This window comes from Callithrix jacchus, chromosome 7, assembly GCF_049354715.1.
Source record: "Callithrix jacchus isolate 240 chromosome 7, calJac240_pri, whole genome shotgun sequence".
In the NCBI taxonomy this organism is placed as follows: Eukaryota; Metazoa; Chordata; class Mammalia; order Primates; family Cebidae; genus Callithrix; species Callithrix jacchus.
In genome coordinates this window covers 107,106,046-107,127,038 of record NC_133508.1, presented here as the reverse complement: position 1 = coordinate 107,127,038, position 20,993 = coordinate 107,106,046, and the positions used below count along the sequence as shown (strand labels likewise).

Here is a 20,993-nt window from a genome sequence, read left to right as displayed (position 1 = left end):
TTTGTATTAGATTTTGATACTTTTTATTTTGCTATTAAACTGTTGGAACAGCCCATCTAATAGCTGTTCCATCCCCAAAGGAATACTCATTTTCACTACATAATTTTCAAGTAATAACTTCATTCTATATGAGAGTATAAAGATATCTGGATTCCTATTGCGTCAGGTTACCCTAAGTAAGTTGGTTTAAAAATAGTTTATGATTACCAAAAGAATTCATATTCCTGCTTCTCTCTCTCTTTTTTTTTTGAGACGGAGTTTCGCTCTTGTTACCCAGGCTGGAATGCAATGGTGCAGTCTCCGCTCACTGCAACCTCTGCCTCCTGGGTTCAGGCAATTCTCCTGCCTCAGCCTCCTGAGTAGCTGGGATTACAGGCATGCGCCACCATGCCCAGCTAATTTTTTGTATTTTTAGTAGAGACGGGGTTTCACCATGTCGACCAGGATGGTCTCGATCTCTTGACCTCGTGATCCACCCCTCGGCCTCTCAAAGTGCTGGGATTACAGGCTTGAGCCACCTCGCCCAGCCCGCTTCTCTCTCTTTAGATTTAGGCACAGGGTCTTGCTCTGTTGACCAGGCTGGAGTGCAGTAGTACAATCTTGGCTCATTGCAGCCTTGATCTCCTGGGCTGAAGCCATCCTCCTGCCTCCACCTCCCAAATAGCTAGGACCACAAGCACACAACACAAGGCTTGGCTAAGTTTTAAATTTTTTTGTAGAGATGGGATCTTACTATGTTGTCCCGGCTAGTCTCAAACTCCTGGCCTCAAGTGATCCTCCCACCTCAGCCTCCCAAAGCGCTGGGATTACAGACCAACCCCTGTACCTGGTCCTATGCTCCTGTTTCATCTTATTTGTTCAGTAATACAAGGGTGAAGAATCAGTGTGCATTTCTGTTTGAAACTACAGATGGAAAAATATGACAAAAAACAATAAAGAAAATTTTAGACAAATTAATTACCCTTGTTTCAATTATATTCAAGAATCTCACCTGAAAAACAGGCCACGGTTATGAACTTTGCTGATTTACTTATTTAATGCTGATTCTGTGGATAAACTGGGACTAACAAACATAATCAGAATTTAATGGGACTTTGTATCACCTATTCAAAACTTTATCAATGAAATATCTGCCAGGTTTTACAAGGTAGTATATTTTACTTATGAACCAATATAGAATGCTAATCACTATATTTAATACAAACACTATAAAATATTTTTGTAAGTGACTGAGTTACAACTAAAGCAAGGATTTCAGATTTCTCATTGTTATTATAAAAAGAAAAAGCAATCCACTTCCCTAAAGCAGCTGCATTCATATTTCTCATCCATTTTCTCCTATAATTTGTTTTTAGTTCTGCCTTTCTTGGATTAGACTCTTTCAACATGTTTCTTGTTGCAACAGTCTAAAACTTATTTCAAATATAAACTTTTCTATCAGAAATTATTTAAAATTATTTAAGAGGAACAAATGAGCTGGGTGTGGTGGCTCATGCCTGTAATCCCAGCACTTTGGGAGGGTGAGGCCAGCAGATCATGAGGTCAGCAGCTCAAGACTAATCTGGTCAACATAGTGAAACCCTGTTTCTACTAAAATTACAAAAATTAGCTGGGTGTGGTGGCATGCGCCTGTAGTCCCAGGTACTCAGGAGGCTGAGGCAGAAGAATTGCTTGAACCTGGGAGGCAGAGGTTGCATTGAGTCAAGAGTGCGCCACTGCACTCCAACCTGGGTGACAGAGTAACTGCCTCAAAAAAAGAAAAATAAAATAAAAAGAGGAACAAATGGAAAGTGCTGATTTCTTATTAAGAACTCAAGCAGAACTGAAGTAGAGGCCAGGCTTGGTGGCCTGTAATCCTAGCACTTTGGGAGGCAGAGGATGATGGATAACAAGGTCAAGGGATCAAGACCATTCTGGCCAATATGGTGAAACCCTTTCTCCACTAAAAATATAAAGACTAGCTGGGTGTGTTGGTGCATGTGACTGTAGTCTTAGCTACTAGGGAGGCTGAGGAAGGAGAATCACTTGAACTCAGGAAGTGGAGGTTGCAGTGAGCCGAGATTGTGCAACTGCACTTCAGCCTGGCAACAGAGCAAGACTTCGTTTCAAAAAAACAAAACGAAACAAAAAAGCACCCAAGTAGAACAGAATTCCAGGAAAATATGGCTTATTTTATAACTTTAGATAATTAAAAATCAAATAATTATTCTTTCAAACAGTGGAACATAATATTTAGCATTTATTAGTTTTTTTTTTCTCAGAAAATCAGCCTTATACAGAAGATTCACAGTAGCTACATTTGAGCATCAGGGATGACTTAATGATTTTGTAAACATTTCGAGGCATGATGCATTTAGTAAGCTACAGAAGCTTTGGTAAAAGCTATCTTTAGAAATTATAATTGCATTAGGGACATTCTGATACAAAGTGTTTTACACAGTTTGCTCACCAGGCAACAACATTTGGCAATCTAAAAAAGCCATATTGCCTCGCAATACACTGTACCTTCTTCGCTGTTTCTTTCTTTAGAACACATTTTCATTTTACATAATGTTATGGAAATTGATTCCATCTAAAATGTACTATAACAAATTTTCCTATAAAAAACATCATCTAATAATATGCCCAAAGTTAATATTTATTTTTTCAATTAAAACTGATAATATGTTCAATTAACTAACTTAAGAAAGCAAATAAAGTCCACATATAACTGAAAAGTGTCAGTTTAAGCCATGTTATTACATTTCCAACATTTTTTAAAAAGTAAAAGATACTAAAACAATTTGACATCTGTAGTGAACTCTTGCTCAGGCTAATGATGAATGTAATGGCTATAGCTATGCAAGTGAAATGAGAAGAAAGATGAACAATGAACATTATACTTGACATTAATTTTCCAATAATCAAGAGCCAGTTGTTGTATAAGAAAACATGACAGAGCTTAACTTCCTATTCATTTCTGTCGTTTCAATCAATCAAGTATTCACAGGATTTCATCAAGTCCTTGGCATTAGTCTAGGTACTAAAGCACTTCCTTCCATACTACATTGTAAATGTTCTTTGCAAGCCTTCCTTATGCCCCACACTGTTGCCAAAATAAAGATGAATGAATAAGATATATGTAGTTCTTCCCTTTACAAGTTTACAGTCTTCTTGGGGATATACTCATAGACAACAAATTCAACATAATGTGAAAAATGCTCCCATGGAGAAATGTACAAAAGGCAACATAACAAAGAGAAAAGCATCATTAAGTTTGCCTGAGGTGTCATGAGACACTTTACAGAGGGAGCAGCATTTGGATTAAACTTTAAAGACGTATGGCATATCAAAAAGGAAAGAAAGACAAATAAAACATTTCTTCCTGACCCTTTCATATCCTTACATCTACCTACCATCTTAAATATGTAGTTCTAGATCCCAGTCACTGTCCCATAAACAACCTATGTTTCCGTTTCCCCTCTCCTCCTCGATGTGGCTAACTGGGCAAACTCCAGGTGTCTGGCTTGTCTCCTTCTATGCCTGCAAAGTATCTGACTTTCTGAAGAAGACTAACTTTTCTGACTGGATTTTCTTCAGATGTATAACCTTCAACCTCACATAGGTGGTCAACACTGCCAGAAGATTGTAGGATACCACCCTAGTCCATTAACTTTCTCACTCTCTCAGAGTTCTTTCATGCTTTCTCTTGTCTCCTCAAATCTCTAATATTTTCTACTTGTGCTCAGGTGATGACTCTTCATGCTTTATAGAGAACATAAAAGAAATTAGTTGAGAACATTTTTTTAAAGGAATGTTTAAATTGAGGTATTGCAGATTGTAAAGTGATTTTTTTTTTTTAATGAAAGAAAGAAAGGGGGAGAGAGAACAGGAGTCTTGCTCTATTGCCCAGGCTGGAATGCAATCTAAAAATAGATATTAAAAACCCCTTTTATGCCAATAATTGTGCTTAATAGCAGAGACAGAAAGGAATAGGGAAAAAAATAACAAACAGCCAATCAATATTTCATTTAAGTCTGTGAAATGCTATGCAAATACTGAAGAGTGATTTACTTCCAATTATGTGGTCACTTTCAAAATAGGTGTAATGTGATACTGAGAAAAATGTATGTTCTGTTGACGTGGGGTGAATAATTCTATAAATATTCACTGAGTTTACTTGTTCCAGGTCTGAGTTCTAATTATAGATGTCCCTGTTCATTTCCTATCTTGTTGATCCGTTGAATATTAAGAATGTGGTGTCAAATTCTCCCGTTATTATTGTGCGGGAGTCCAAATATCTTTATAAGTCATTAAGAACTGGTCTTATGTATCTGGGTGTTCCTATATTGGGTGCATATATATTTATGATCATTGATTCCTGTTGTTGCATTGATCCTTTTACCATTATGTAATGTCCTTCTTTGTTTCTTTTTAATTTGTTACTATTAAAGTCTATTTTGTCAGAGACGAAAGTTAGAACTCATGTTTTGTTGTTGTGTTTTTTTTCCCTCTCCATTTGATTGGTGAGTCTTCCTCCAATCCTTTGAGTCTTTCTGTGTCCTTGTTTATGAGATGGATCTGGATACAGCGTACCAATGTGTTTTGACTTTTTATTCAGTTTGCGTGTCTGTGTCTTTGATTGGGGCATTTAATCCATTTAAATTTAGGATTAATATTGATATTTGTGAGTTTAATATTGTCATTTAATGCTAGCTGGCTACTTTGCCCATTAGTTGATATAGATTCTTCATTATGAAGATACTCTTTGCCTTTTGGCAAGTTTTTGGGATGACTGATACTGGTTGTTCCTTTCTATGTGTAGTGCTTCTTTCAGAAGCTCTTGTAAAGCAGGCCTGGTGGTGATGAAATCTCTGAGTGCTTGCTTGTTCACGAAAAATTTTATTATTCCTTCATTTATGAAGCTTAGTTTGGCTGGATATGAGATTCTGGGTTGAAAATTCTTTCTTTGAGGATATTGAATATTGACCCCCACTTTCTTCTAGTTTGTAGGGTTTCTGCTGAGAGATCTGCTGTGAGTCTGATAGGCTTCTCTTTATGGGTAACCTGACCTTTCTCTCTAGCTGCCCTTAAAATTTTCTCCTTTATTTCAACCCTGGTGAATCTAATGATTATGTGTTCTCAACAACTTGAGAAATATCTTTGTGGTGTTCTCTGTATTACCAGAAGTTGAGTATTGTCCTGCCTTACTAGGTTAGGAAAGTTTTCCTGAATAATATCCTGAAGAATATTTTCCAGCTTGGATTCATTCTCTTCATGACATTTAGGTACACCTATCAAACATCAATTAGGTCTTTTCACGTAGTCCCATATTTCTTGGAGATTTTGCTCATTTGTTTTTACTTTTTCTTCTGTAATCTTGTCTTCTCGTTTCATTTCATTAAGTTGGTTTTTGACCTCTGATATCCTTTCTTCTGCTTGATCAATTTAACTGTTAAAACCTGTGCATACTTTGTGGCGTTCTCGTATTGTATTCTTCAGTTCCATTAATTCACTTATATTCCTCTCTAAATTGTCTATTCTCGTTAGGATTTCATCAAACCTTTTTTCAAGTTTCTTAGTTTCTTTACATTGGGCTAGAACATGTTCTTTTAACTCAAAGAAGTTTCTTATAATCCACCTTCTGAAGCCTAATTCTGTTATTGGAACGCACTTGTTCTCCATCAGGCCTTGTTCCCTTGTTGACGAGGAACTGTGATCCCCTGTAGAGGGAGAAGCATTCTGATTTTGAGTATTCTCAGTCTTTTTATGCTTGTTTCTTCCTATCATTGTAAATTTATCCAACTGTCATCTTTGTAATTACCGATTTTCAAATTAGGTCTCTGAGTGGACGTCCAACTTGCTGATTCTCAGTGTTGAAATCTGAGCAACCCACTGCACCAGCTAAAACAGTGGTGTCAAAATTCTTGGTGCTTTTCTGCCAAGGAGTCTGTGGTCTGGCTTCCTTCGAGTCCCTTCTTCAATCAGCTGAATGGGCGACTCTGCCTTCCTGGAGCTCCAAACATCGACCAAAGGGGGACCCCAGTCCTGTTTATTCTGCACCAAGAACCACTGTGCTGGGGCGCTGGCAAAACCACCATGCAGGACACAAGAGTCTCTCTGGCAACCCGTGGGACTCATCTGCTGGGAAACTCCTGGTCTGTGAGCAACAAAAATTAATCTGAAAGTGTGGCGTCCTCTCATTCTCTGCACTTTCACTGGGAGCTACAATCCTGAGCTGCTGGTGATCAGCCATCTTGGATTTCTCTCCCAGTTGAGAACATTTTTATCTTTCCACTCCAGGTCACTGATATTTCCATGTTAGAAGAGTCCCTGCTTCTGTGAACACCTCCTCCATTTGTGATCTACAGCCCATTCTCTCACCTCTTCAAGCATTTCTTCTGGTAATTATTTCCCTTTTCTTCTGCATCCTTAATTCCTTTCTCTCTACTGGATCATTTCCATCAGCTTGCATGTATGCTCCACTATAATCTATCCTTAAAAAGCCCTTTTCATGGCGTGATGACCCTGTCTAGTTACTGACATCTCTGCACTGCTGCATCTTGCAGTTAAAATGGAAGAAATTGTGCTTGTTGTCTCTTCTTGCTAATCCCTGTTTGGTCCTCAACTACTCTAATAAGGCTGCACAAAATGCACTACTAAAATAGCTCTTATCAAACTCCTCTCAAGGACCTATATCTTGCTAATGCCAATGCTTAGTTTTTCTTTTCCTGTCTTAACTGACATCTCAGTTACATTTGGTACAATTGACTCCTTCTTCCCACATTTTTCCTAGACTTCTGTGGCACTACCTGCAGTTGGTTTTCTTCTTAACTCTCTGGCTGCTCATTCTTGTAATTGTTTATAGGCTCCTTTTCCATGCCCAAACTAAATGTCCAAGCTAAATTCTGGCTTCTCATCTCTTCTCTGTTTGTGTTCTCTCCATTGATCATTTCAAAGAGTTTCATAATTTTAAATATAATCCATACACTGAGGACTCTTAAATTTATATCTCTATCTCCCTGAGCAGATGATTTATGTATCCAGCTACCAACAGTTGATCATCTAATAGATATCTCAAACTTTCCATTGCCAATATCTAATTCCCAATTCCCCTCATATACTACTCTTCAAAGTTTCTCTATATCAGGAAATTGTTTCACCATCCATCCAATTAGTTAAACCCATACTTTGCAAATGTGCCTTGATTCCTACTTTTTACTTCCACCATGTATTCTGTCCATCAGCAAGAACCTACCTCCAAAATGGATTGCAAATCTTCCCACTCACTGTCTCCTTAACTACAGTCTTAGACAAAGTCACCGACATTACTCATCTTCACTACTGCAATCATCTCCTGATTGGTGTCCACTTTTCAATGTTGCCTTCCTAAAATCTCTTTTCTGTAGAGAAGTCAGACTGTTTTTTGGAAAAGCTTAGATCAAATCACATGTCTCCTTTGCTCAAAGTCACCATGGTTTCCCATTACAATACAATCAGAATACAATTCTAATTTCCCCATATGGCTCACAAGGCACTTCACAATTTTACCACACTGTCCTTTCATATTCCTTCACCTTGCACTGAGCATGTTCAATGACTTTGGTCTTGTGCTCCTTAGACATCTCAAGCTTGCTGCCATCACAAGTTTTGTACACCTGCTTTTCTTTTTTCCTTTGGTTGTTGTTTTTGCTCTTTCTCTTTCTTTACAACTTCATCATTCTCACCATGCAAATCTAGAGACAAACTCGACCTTGTCAGAAAGGTTTTCCTTGACCAGCCCAGACAAAATAACAACAACAAAAAAACAATCCCTCCAATCATCCAACCTCACCATGAACCCTCAAAACTCCAACTCTCTCTATAACATCATCCTGTGTTCTTCATAGCAGTTACCCATCCTATTCATTTATTATCTGTTTCCTTCCACCATACTTGAAAGTCATTGTGATGCAGGATCAGCTGGGAGAAACAGACCTCTTGGACACCGAACTAGAAGGAAAAGGTGTTTATTATTATGGCCCAGGAGCAAAGCTTTATGTTTTGTCTAAATAGCCAGGCACGCCTAACAAAGAGAAGCTCTGCCTTCATACAGGCTTACACTCTAGATATTATACCTGAAAGGATCTTAGGTTTACAGCCTTAGAAATTACAAGTGAAAGGGTCTTGGGTTTACAATTTTAGAAATTACATGTGAAAGGGTCCTGGTCTCCGGATGGAGGAGTACGGTGGGGGTTTGATCTTGTGTAAGTAAAAACAATGTCTTCTGGAGAGATTCCCCCATAACACACCCGTGATCTATAGGAAGGTGATTTAGGAGATGCCAGTCGGCCAGCCTTTTCTTCTGAAATGCAGTGTGGAGGTCCGGGGGAGGTGATCCTAGATGCCTGGGTCTCCTTCCTTACCACCCCCTTTGAGACCCTCACCATTTTATAATTAGTGAGAGGTCTCACTTTCATTCTCATTTTCCAGATCCTCTGAAGAAACTGATTGATAATGATGGATATAAAACATTTATGATGTGGTTCTTCTGGTCTATTACAGCAGTAAAGAATTTCTTAGCCATTTAGAGGAACAAGGGGGGAAAACCGGGGAGTAGTTAACAAATACCCACTATTGTTATCACACTTACGATGAGGGTGTTTAATCCTCCCAAGGATGAGGACCAACCTTTAAACAAGAGCTCAGGGTTGAATTCATGCCGTACCTGCACAGGCACGTGTGCTAGTTTGGTCATATTTTTAACTGCATGACCCTGGTTGTTTATGTGTAGGTAGCAGTTGGTTAGTTTGAATTTGTTACAGACTTCTCCATTAGCAGACAGCAAATAATCTAAGGCCAACCAGTTCTGATAAGTGGCATTTCTCACTTGAATTTCTTATCCGGCCAAAATGGACAGAGCTTTGCCCGTTTCATTAACGAGTATTTCCAAGGCAGCCTGCAACTGGATGATCTGATTTAGTGTATAGATAAGAGTCTGGTGTCCCCATGGGCCATTCTCTGTCCCTGTGGCCGGCCTATAGTACTCAATAATTCTTTCCAGTGGCCACTTATTATTTTCCCATTTACCTATCTTTAGACTTCTTTTCTCCTGGGCGGAGTCGACTGGATGTGCTAACAGCTCACCTGTCTTAACAGATTATAGGAAAAAAGAAGGCTTAATGACAGCTATGACACAGCTACCTGTCCATCTTTCAGGCAGCTGTGTGTATGCTTTATGCCCGTGTATCCACTACAACCCAGAAGGGGCTGTCCAATCTTTCCAGTACCCAGGATGATTCCAAGCATCCTGTAATTTTGGATATTTTAGGAGGGATTTCTTTTCTGTATAGTTTGAGCTTCACCAGGTTACAGTGCCCACTCTTTCATTACACAGTTGCTGACCTAAGCAGCTAAGCTTCCCTACCAGAACAGTGAAGACTGTTCCTTCTCTGGCCAAACAGTATTGTCCAATAATTGAAACCTTTAAAACCAGCATTGGTTTGAACCCTTTGAACTGAGGTCAGGTCAGGGACAGGGTTAGAGGTAATAATAACTCACGGGCTTCTCATGGCCACCTGTCACCCATAGTCATCCCTCCACTTACATAGCAAAAAGTGACATTGAGGGAATGGGCCACATTTTTAGCAAATTCGAGGAACAAGTTCTTTGTCTTTTTTGGAAGTTCTGTCACTGGCTTATTTAATATACCATAAGAGTGCTGGTACACTGGCTGGGATGAGCATTTTTGGATTTTTCCCTGAATTTGGATACTGACTCTGGGGTCAAGCCCTTTCCCATTAATTTCTAGCATTACACTCTCCCCTTTTTCCCATTTAGGGTCTTGGGGGTTTGTGATGATTAATTCTATTGGGTTACAATGTCCTGAGACACAAGGGACATTACTCCTTAGGATGGTGTCTGTCCCTTTTACAAGAGGAATGGGATTATTTGTATTATTTTTCCAAGTGGCCCAGATGATGCATGACCCAAAGATGCAATTACTGCACCAGTAGGTTCTCTGGCAGATATATTTATGCTCTTTTGAATAACTTTGTTCCCCTCCAAGGGAACCACAGCACCCCCCGCCCTGACATTGGAATGATAGGTATTGATGGCTGCACAGGCATCAATTGAACAGTAGAAAATTGTTATATCCTCTGGCACCTAGAATACTGTCTGACACATATGAGGTACGTGACCAATTAAAGTTATTTTTAACTGACTTGTTCATTATATAAAGTAAGAACCTATCAGTATGTCTTCAGAGGCACAAACTTGCAAGTCATATTTAGGGAATTCAGTAGCGGGTGGTAGAAGGAAAGGTTGGGGTCAGAATTGCGAAGAGCCTGGAATGCCATGTTTTGGGGCTTAAATATTATTGTATGAATAAGAGGAAGCCAAAGATTTTTCATTTTACATTCTCTTAAGTAAAGCTTTTAGATATTAGGTCTTTTTGTTTATATAAAATGAAAGTATATATTTTAAAATGTGTTTTATATTTTACAATGTATATCCATTTTGATGGAAGTAATAACTTAAAAAATGCTCTTTAAGATATATTTAGTATAATAAATGCTGTTACATTTTCTTTTGAAGATTCTGTGAAACATTTAAGCAAAATAAAGTTTTTACTTTTAGAAATATGTTTAATTAAGATGTATTTCAGTATAATCCAGAGCAAATAGCCTTAATAACATTTTACTGTAATTAAAAAATAATTCATTTATCTACAGTGCCACTGAATGTTTCCTAAATAATGTTATCCTCACTTTTTAACCAGTTCATATGGCATAAGATATTCGATCCCATCTTTTTAGAATAAACATAAATGTAAACAGCTAATGCTTGATAAGAGTCATAGCTTTTTAATCCAATAGTTTTATTACTAGTCTTGCCCATAAAATTATAGTGCATTTATTTTATAACTACAAAAGATTGCTGTTAAATAGTAAATGTGAACAGGAGTCCTATTAAAGTTACAGGAAAAGGTTAAGTTTAAAGCAAAAGGAATAGAAATGCAATGTAGTTAGGTAAAGGTTTGGGGTATGTACAATATAAACAGTATAAAACTAAACACAATGAAAAAAGTAGTTTGGAAAAAATGATAATTTTTTAAAATCCTTGAAAGAACAATCTAAAACCTCATATTACCAAAGGAAATATAAAATGTGCACCTAAAGAAATTAATCCCATGAAGTTAATTTCTTATGTGAATTTTTATTTTTAATATTGCTCAGACACTTATCTTAAATGTCACAGAAACTGTGGCAAACTATAGCAATTTAGAAATATTCCCCCTTGCATCTGTTCGACAGAAAAGTGAGCTTTTTAAAGATGTATTTTGCATATTGAAAGACCTGAAATAACCCTGACTTGAATAGAGAGGAGAAAGGAGACCTGAAGAAAGCAGAAAATCTGTGGAGAGTTAGATCCATTTCAGCTGTTTTAGTGTGCCTTATTGAGCTAACTATCAATAATGGGGTAGTTTGTTGTTTTCTCATGAAGAGTCCTTTTTAAAAGTAAAAATCAAAGCATGGGTGGCAGGAAAATCTTTCAAGATGCTATAATAAAATATATCTGGTGAAATTCAGAGTCATTTTTAATTTTTTTGAACCTACCAAAATATCATAGAAGAGAACCTGGTGAAAATCAATCCCTTAATACCTGTTATGTGTCCACTGTCGCAGAGACTGTGCCATTCCAAAATCTGCAGTTGGGCAGGGAAAGAGCGCTGCTCTGCAGTTGCTTACTTGACAGTTGAACTATGGAGTTAAAGCTTCAGATAATATATTCAATATAAGAACAACAACAACAAAAAACCCTCACTGAATTAAGCTTATTATATTTCTGAGTAAAACTATAATTAGATCCAAGTTCCCATGGAAACTTTGCCTTGCAAAAACTCAAGAAGAATTTCTAAGCTACCACTCTGAATGCCAAATCTATGGCTAATTTCATGGTGAAAGTGGTGGAAAAGTTAAGAGATAATTTGAAGTTTTTCAGACAGAAAAAAGGGAATGTCTCAAGAAAGATGCTTCGTGATATAAAGGTGCATTGTATATTGGATGTGGCAGAAACCCCATGAGATGGTGAAAGTGTTGGGAAGCAATGAAGCCAGAAATGTTGACTCCAAGCCATGACGGTTCTTGACATTTTGTCTTCTGAAAGCTGTGAGCAGTCATTCTGAGTTTTCAAACTGACATGTGCCTTGGTATGTTTTAATAAGAAAGCTCTGACAACAATAAGGAAGATGTATTCTAATGGTAGAGATGAAAGAGGAATTGTTCAAGGCACAGGCAAGCATTAAGAAGCTCAAGTAGCGTAAGAACATGGGAAGGGAAGAGTGCTTAGATGTGACATAAGTTGATGGCTGATGATTTGGGGCTAGTAGGAGAGGGAAATAAGATGGAAATTTCTGCTTTCTGTGATTCTATGGGTAGTGCTATCATTAGGCAGTGTATAACAAAATATAGGTTTTTAAAAAAATTTACTTTAACCAAGTTTGGTTTTTATTATGGATGGTGGGTGGAAAAGAGCAATGGGGATGATTTCTATTTTGACATGTGGTGAATATTCCATTTGAAATTGGGTATTGGAATATGGAATTGGAATTCAGGTAAAAAGTTCAGGTTGGAAATAAATGTTTGCAGCTCATCAGTGCAGAGGTAATGCCTGAGACCACAGCACTGTATCTGTCAACTAGGTTGTTTGTGTATTTTATGGCCTGAGACACTGAGACAAAAGTCAATATTAGTATGATGTTTCAGAACGTTCATTTAGTAAAGATACGACATTTATTTAGAGACCATAAAGGATACAACAAAAATCCACAATAATGAATTTATAAAATACATGAAGATACAAACAATGGATGTATGCCTTTCTAATCCTTGTTGAGTGTTAATTTCTATCATGTGTTTCAGTTGCTAAGTTCAATATTTGCCTAAAGAAGCTATGAATTTTAAAAGCAGAAGGTCTTTAAGAATCAACAGTAGATCATTTAGCTAAACATTTTATATATTTTTTATTGAGGATGACAGAATATGAGTTGTGTAGTTTTCATTACAGTACTGCTGGCAGAGTAAGAAAGGCACATTAGCATCACACATTATTTTTAAGAATTTATTATAAAAAACTAAAAATAACATTATTTCATTTATAATAAGATATTTTTATGTGATAAAATGAAAAATATCTAGCACTCATGCCAATCTTTTCTTGCATACATCCAGATTTTCTAAGTGCCAGTGTATACTAAATTTATTTAAAATGCTTCCTGGGTCTAAATGATAATAAGCCTTATTTTCATCAACTCTTACCCAAAATATATTTCCCCACTTAAAAGAGGTAATGATATCCAGTACTCTTTACAAATAAGGACATTGAGATTCAGAGAAGGTAAATAACTCATAAACAAGCAACTAGGGCTTTTTGACTGCAAAGTATATTCCCACTCAACTACTTTATAGCTCTTCTCAGCCAAACAGAATAAGAGTGTGGGCTAATTGTTCCGCTAGAGACTAAGCCCCCGAGATCTTGTAAAACTGAAACTGGGTGCTTTCAGCCTCACTGTTACAGCAGGCAGTTTTCATCTTTTGGTAAACTAATCATCAGGGATCAGAGTAGCTATTGTTTGAAGTACTCTGAAAAGAGAAATTTGAATACCATGTTACTTGGCTATTGTGACCTGCTCCAAGCTCCTCCTGTTCTTGACATATCCTTAGCTAACCATAATATTATCATTTTTAATTTCATGTTGAGAATATAAGTTTAAAAAGAAATACAATTAGTTCATAAGGCAGAACTAAGTCTTTCTTTTGTGAGTCTATGGAAAGCAGATGTTTGATATTTTATAAGTGACTCTAATACTTACTTTGTTATAATGCATTATAATTCATAGAATACTTTTAAATATAGAATGTGATAACTGTCCATTTATTTCATTTGAATTGAAAATATAGCATCAAGTGAGAAGAAGTAAAGCAAATATCTGTTTCTGTGTACAGTCATCTAAAAGCAGAGGGCACTAATGTGGTTTCCCTTGGTTAGCAAGCTTGTCAATCTGGGGATTTTGAAAAAGACAGACTTGAAGAGGATGATACTATGGGTTTAACAAAAACACTGTGTCCTGTAAATTGATATAAATTGGTAAAAGCATTAAGGTAATATGATTATACAATCACACAGCATCCAATTATGTATTACAGTTATAAAATAGAATTACAAATACAGAGTTAATAGAAACATCAAAAAGGCATTTTGTAAGCTGTGCCTGACAATGAAATTTTCATTACAATGGCACTAAGGAACATTTTGATGTATTTCATTAAGACAGCTAGTAGGGTAGCATAATGCCAAGTGAGATAAATTCATTAATACGTCACTGAAATGAGAATGGAAACATGACTCAGTCACAACTGTCCAGTTTAGAATACATATTAATCTATGAGCTTTCCTCATTATTTTGATAATAATAACTGGTATTAAACTAGATAACAAGGAATGGAAGAATTTTAAAAAAAGAAAACATGGCAAATCTATATTTCAGATAAGCCTGCCTATGGAGTAATCTGATAAAAAAAGAATAAATGAACTTATATAAGAAATAAAAACATGGTATTTCAAAATGAATAGTTTAGAAATTTGCATTATAATTATAAATATATAGCACTTACTGCCATTTAGGTTGGGAAAAAAATACACAATGCATATATTACTCACATACATAGAAACTTACTTCTAAAATTCTGATTTTTATAAATATTTAAGCATTTTATTCATTTATTTATTTGAGAGAGGGTCTTACTTTGTTGCCCAGGCTGGAGTGCAGTAGAGGATCAGAGCTCACTGCAATCTCAACCTCCTTGGCTCAAGTGATCCTCGCACCTCAGGCCCTTTGTAGCTAGGACTACAGGCACACACTACCAATCCCAGCTAATTTTTAAAATTATTTGTAGTGACAAGTCCTCGCTATGTTGCCTAGGCTAGTTTCAAACTCCTGGGTTCAAGAGATTCTCTTGCCTTGGCCTCCCAAAGTGCTGGAATTATAGGCATGAATCACCATACATAACATTAGCATTTTAGTATATAAATGCAAATTCTTCCCTTTACCTGTATATTGACAAATACTTCATATAGTTAATAATTTTATCTGTGTTATTAGTGCTTTTATCTTTATTTTCAAAGAATTTATCTTTGAAAATATATTTCTAAAATACATTTTTATGTTCCCTTTGTTATATTGGAAGATAGTACAGCTCTTATGGAAAACAGCATGGTAAAACATAGTGAATACTTCCCTAAAAAAATTTAAAATAGAACTACCATATGATCCAGCATCCCACTTCTAAATGTATGTCTAAAAGAACTGAAATCGGGATCCTGAAGAAATGTCTGCACTCCTATGTCCATTGCATCATTACTCACAATAGTTAAGATATGGAATCAATCTAAATGTCTAACAACAGATGAATGAATAAAGAAGATGTGATATGCATATATACAGAAGAATATTATTCCACCTTAAAAAAGAAGGAAATTCTGCCATATGTGACAACATGGGTGAACCTGCTAAGTGACATAGGCTAGTCACAAAAGGACAAATATTGCATGTTCCACTTACACAAGGTATCTAAAATGGTCAGACTCACAGAAACAGCATCAAATGATGGCTGCCAGGGGCTGAGGGGAGGAGGGAATGCGGAGTTGTTCAAATTGGTATAAAGTTTCAGTTATACACAATGAACAAGTTCCAGACATTTGCTGTACAACATTGTGCCTGTGGTTAACAATACTGTATTGTACACTTAAAAGTTTGTTCAGAGGGTAGCTCTCATGTTAAGTAGCCAAGTAGTCTTAACCCAGTAAAAAAACTAAAAATGAAATTGCAGAACACAATACAAAACAAAGTGACTTTTTTGTTGAAACAGTCATAAAATTACAAAAAAGTTTAAAAACTTAAAATCATGTTTTTCTGAATTACTTGAGAGTAAACTGCCAGTCTGATGTCCCGTTGCTCCCAAATACTTCGATGAGTATTTTCTACACACAAACATTCTACACAACCAAAATACAACCATCCAAATCAGGAAATTAATAGTGATAGATTCCTACCATCTAATCTTCAAACCCAAATTTTGTCAGTTGTCTAAAAAATGTCCTTGAGAGCTAAAGTTCAGAATGACATTACTTTTACTCTCTTTAGTTTTCTTGAATCTGTAATAGTCCCTTAGTCTTTCATGACTTTCATGATCTAATATCTTTCCTTAACAGTGTGCAGCTGTCAAGGTAGATTTGGCTTTAATTTACACATATAATTTAAAGTGAATATTTTTGGAAGGCTACGTCCAGTTAAAGTATAATGAACTGGCATCTTCTGAAAGTATATTTATGTTGTGTACCCGTCCTTAGGTGTTCATAAAGTGGATACTACAGAGTTCTGGAACCTTTGTTTTCAGGGGCAAAATCACTTAATAAAAGCAATGATGCCTAAGGGATAAAATCACGTAAATAATAGATACACCATTTACTAGCTATCTAGCATATATAGTTTAGTAGTTTAAAAGTATCATTTATGCTTGTACTTGGGAAAATCTCTTAAATAATTTCTTAATAATTTCTACTATGGGAAATTAAAAAACTTCATAGATGATAATGAAATATAGTCTTATGAGCAACCCAAAATAAAATTTACTCTATAAAATTTTATCTTCTTAAAAAAATCTTCTTCAATGAACATACTAGAAATAGTTATATGACTAAAATTATACATTCAACAAATTTGATCCCTCAAATTGGGAGGGCCCTCTTTTTGGTGCTCTACATTAGTTTTTTTCTTTTTTCTTTTTTGAGATGAAGTATTGCTCTGTTGCCCAGGCTAGAGTGCAGTGGTGTGATCTTGGCTCAGCTCAATGCAACCTCTGCCTCCCAGGTTCAAGTGATTCACCTGTCTCAGCCTCCTGAGTAGCTGGGGTTATAGGCGGATGCCATCATGCCTGGCTAATTTTTGCATTTTCAGTAGAGACAGGATTTCACCATGTTGGACAGGCTGGTCTCAAACTCCTGACCTCAAGTGATGTACCTGCCTTAGTCTCCCAAAGTGCTGGGATTAAAGATGTCAGCCATCACTCCTGGCCAATACTAGGTATTTTGATGTTGCTTATTTTACATAAAAAGCCAAATATTCTATGTCTAGGTGAAAATAAGAATGTGTATATTCACAATAGGCTATTAGTATACTGAAAACAGATACAACTTGAATTTTGGATTAATACTTTTCTATATTCCATAGCTATTTTTCAGATTCTTGAAGGGTCAATGACCCAAAAGATATTGTCACTACTTCAGATTTATGTCTCTACTTTGAACTTCTACCAACAATTCTTAGCATTTCTCATCTACCGAATCTATCCACTTTCCCAATTTTGAATACGTTCATCAGGTTTTACTGTATTTATTGATATTGTCCCAGTAATTCTGTTGAAGTATATTTGAAACATTCCTCTCTTAGTCAGTTTATGACACCAAAGTGAGGTATCATGCTTCATGCCTTGTGCATCAAGAGACATGAATATTCATGTTGCCTTAATTTATGTTTCCTTTTCTTCATATTACTTCATAGTTTCATAATTAACACATGCATTTACATAATATATTTTAGCTCTAGTTGAAGCAAGGTTAGTCACGGCCTTAATAAATTATTAATGAATGAGGCCTTGTTTTAATTTTAGGGTATTAGAAAAAATTTTCCCACACCTACGGAACAGTTTTATTTAAAGGTAAAACCCACCATTATTACCAACCATTTATATGATGTTATGTTACTTCTGTGAAAAACATTTCTAAATTTCATTTAAAAAAATGTTCTTATTCTTTCATTTTTATCTTGATATATATTTTGTTTCTTGATGAAATGTGACACATTTTAATAATAAGCAAATAAGATACTTTTTTTATATTTTATTTAGTTGTCATAAATATTTTCTTAATATGAAGTTATTTTTCTCCCTGTCATGTCTGAACTATTACGCCTAAATTGAAACCACCCGGAAAGGGAGAAAAAATGTGTAGGTTTATAAAATCCAAGTCTGGGCTATCAGCTATTGAGAAAGCCCAATCATTTGTCCTTGTCTGACTTTATGCTGTTCTCCAAAGACTAATCTGATTATAATGTTTGGCTTCCCATATAATTTTCTGTGGAGAAAAATAATCAAGTGATGCAAAATATCAAGGTCACATGAGAGCCACTTGTCATTGAGAATCCATAGGTCAGCATTCTGGTTTGGTATGTCTACCATGTTTAAGGCACTGGAGAGTCTGCAGTAACCAAGTGGAAATAACCTCTCATTAATAGAGCTTCTACTCTCTTGAGGAGATAATCTCCAAGTAAACAAAGAGTCAAAATCATACAGAGAGTGGTAAGTGCTATGATGAAAATCAAACATAACAGTGAAATGGTATAAAGAAGAAGGGAGACTATTTTATATAATGGGGGAAGGACCCTGAGGAAGCAGTATCTGAAGAGAGACATGAATCATAAGGAAGAACTAATCAGGCGAAGATGTGTGGAAAGAAAATTCTTGACAGTGTAAAGCCTCCAAAATGGGAACACACATGTTTTGTTCAAGAGGAACACTAGTATAGCTGGAGTTCTGGGAAACAGAGTGTGTTGTGCTAAGATAAAATCCCCTGTGTGTTTGATTTGTGTAAGTTAGTCTCCTGCATCTGATGCATCTAGTGAATGTCAGCATTGAATTTCTAGACCAGCAATGCTGAGAACCAGACCTGTGGTATCCTCTACAATGGACTCCATTAATCCCTGTCTCCGGGTATTCATAATCTTATGTTGTTTTCTTCCATACTTTGGAAGAAATGGTCCAGATTTGGTCTCTGTGATCAATGGCATATGGTAGACATCATAGTTTATCACTTCTGAGATTAGATTATAAAAAGACCAAGACTTCTGTATTAGACACATACTCTGTCTCTCAAATCACTTGCTCAGAAGGAAGGAAGCAGCCGCATTGAAAGTAACCTTATAGAGAGGCACGTGTGAGCTTCCATAGGAAAAAAGTGGAAAGCCTCCAGCATATCGCCAGTGAGAAAGCCATTTGGCAACCACTGCTTGAGTGAGATTTGAGGCAAGCCCTAGTCCATCAAGCATCATGAGACATCCTGAGACAGCATCACTGAGAATCCAGCCTCTCTTGGATTCCTGACCCTGGGATACTTTTACACAAACAAATGAAGAAAGGAATACATAAGCAAACAAAGGATTGGTTTTCCCTTGACACCCAACATTCATTTGAATTCTCTCTACCATCTCCACATTTTCTGACTATCCCTCAAAAAACATAATTAAGAAGATAATTCTTCTATAAGGAAAAACCATATGATAGAATCTAAAAATTTTTCCTTTTGGCAATCTAGTTATTTTCAGATATTCACTGTCTCCTATTATTACAAATAATAAAGACTTGACTGCTTCAATGAATTTTAGGGAAATGCATATCCAAAGAACTTAATTGTATGATTCCTTGATATGTTTAGAGGAATGATCATAAACATTTTAAGGAAACTTATAATACGAATTTCTTTTTCTAACTGAAAAAAAATGATCCTAGAATTTGCATACACCAAAATGTCTTTATCAGTTTGCTTAAAGGATATACATCTTAAGGTATGTAATATAATTCTTATACACATTCACATTTGTCACAAATTGCTAGGCATATAGACTTAAGACAAAAGATGAAAAGAAGAGAAAATAACTAACAATCCAACATCTTGTTTGTATCCCTATGGAATTCAGGAGTTATATCTTCTCAGAATAGTTATTGTAAAACTAAAATTATTTTTCCTAAAACTATGTTTTTACCTCTATTTTTATTGGGAGTGCAAAAGAAAGGATACTATAATATTCTCACATAGCTTTAAGTTATAGATATAGACTGGTGATCAAAAGGTATAATACATAGTAAAAACAAAGTTTATTTTTATTCAAAGAAGAATTTCTTTCTGTAATTCTCATTCTATAGACCCCAAACTAAAGTTATCTGTATTTTATGTCTGAATTTGGTTCTTTAGATTTTTGTCTGTAAGTTATAAAATGAACACACTAGATTGCAAGTAATTTTGAAAATATTTCTTAAAATGTAAAAGCTGTAACAGCTATATAAGTTATATGTATGAGTCTATCAAAGAGACCCAGCATCAGTTCCAATATATCTTTACAACATTTTTCTGTGTCCAAAAATGGTTTATACATATTATTCTACTTATTTAATTCTGTTTAATACTGGACCACAATCTCGAAGCCTGCACAATACCCCAGCACCAATTATTGTTATTATTGTTCCTCATTACTCTGACTTATTCACACAGCTACCTCATATAAAGTCCATGTTATCAATCCATATTAGGTTTTAATTTATATTTAAGATTTACACTTAAAATATATTTTAAAACCTAGCAACCTATGTCAGGTTTATTTTATACTTCAAATCAAAGCCATTATTTGAGAACAGAGGGAAAAGGATTCTCCTCTGCATACCCAATATTTTCTCCTTGACCTAAATGTATATATTTAGATGAAGGGAACAACTGCTTTTCTATCTTGGTTTAGCTTCCAGTTAGTCATGTTTCCACTTACTTTAAATGTGGCAGACAAAAGCATGAGGGATGGACACAGTGGCACTAGATGCCTTTGCAGGAAATTTCCACTTGAACAAAACACCCTCAATCATATTTCCACCTGTTTACACTCCCAATTTGGGAGGGGGTCCCTTAGGTTAGGCCCGTACCTAATGCTTTAGCTTAGAGAAAGGCATTATTCAAAAGTGCAAGATGGTGAAATATGCAGACATTTCCTCATTTCTATGCTCACTCTTTTTCTTCTCTTATGGAGGATTAAGTAGGTGTTTTATTTTTATGCATATATCCAAATAAAATCCATATCATTACTGAAAGTTATTTTAATAATTGTGTCATTATACCACAATGACACAATTTTAATATATAATCTCATACATAAA

General features: G+C 35.8%; 1 protein-coding gene across 30 annotated transcripts in view; it reads right to left on the bottom strand.

Annotated features, from left to right (window-relative positions):
• The window catches only part of LRRC7 (leucine rich repeat containing 7), a 597,290-nt gene that overhangs the window by 268,356 nt on the left and 307,941 nt on the right, over nucleotides 1-20,993 (bottom strand). The window lies entirely within an intron of this gene.